Here is a 1,057-nt window from a genome sequence, read left to right on the forward strand (position 1 = left end):
TAATTTTTTTTGGTGACTAAAAAATTTGGAAAGATAGGAGACTCGAACCCGCAACCTCTTAATTGAATATGGAGAGTCTATGCCATTTGAGCTATTGCTCGTTGGCACACTAAATCAGTAATTTATATACAATATATATTTAAAGTAAAATATACGTTAAAAATACAGAAATTATGTGTATGCGGTATGCCAAACTTGCTATTGATTCATTGTTTATCAACGTAGCATATCTCTTTATAATATAATTAGTGACTGGTTTTTAATATAGACATAGCATTTTTTTATATATAATTTCTAATCACTTAACATTTTTTATTTCCCCAATGTAGGCCAAAGTTGCTATTGATTCCTTGTTTCGCCATCTTCTTCATCCATAGTCCTCTCTTTGAACAAGTGTTTCAGAAAACCATCAGGTACATCCACGTACACCCTATCGCAACACTTTATCATCCCCACGTGGTTCATTCAAATCACCTTCCTTCACAACACTACTCTTCACTTCGCCTTCATACACCACACTTCCCACATCATCATCATATTCATATGCACTTATTAGTCTTTTTCGGACTTTTGGTCTATATTTATCTGTCCCCGTAAATTACCAAATTAACACTAGGTCCTTTGCCATTTGTAAACAACAATATTGGCACGTACCCGTAAATTCAACGCCATTAATTTTTAGTATTTTTATCATTATTTAATTTTTTTACTAAAGATAAGAGACTCGAACCCGCAACCTCTTAAATGAGTATGGAGAGACTATATTATTTAAGTTATAACTCATTTTTAAGTTATAGAAAACTCAATGAATTATAGCTCAAATGACATAGTCTCCCTATACTCAATTATGAGGTTGCGAGTTCGAATCTCTTATCTTTGATTAAAAAAAAAATCATTATTTAATTAATATAAATATTAAATTATTTTTAATAAATAAATTTTATTAATATATATATATATATATATATAAAAATTTTAATAAATAGAAATATAAATTATTATTAACTAAATATTAATAAAAAATAATAATATTTGTTAGTTATTTAATAATAATCAC

Source organism: Arachis ipaensis, chromosome B01, assembly GCF_000816755.2.
Source record: "Arachis ipaensis cultivar K30076 chromosome B01, Araip1.1, whole genome shotgun sequence".
Classification (NCBI taxonomy): domain Eukaryota; kingdom Viridiplantae; phylum Streptophyta; class Magnoliopsida; order Fabales; family Fabaceae; genus Arachis; species Arachis ipaensis.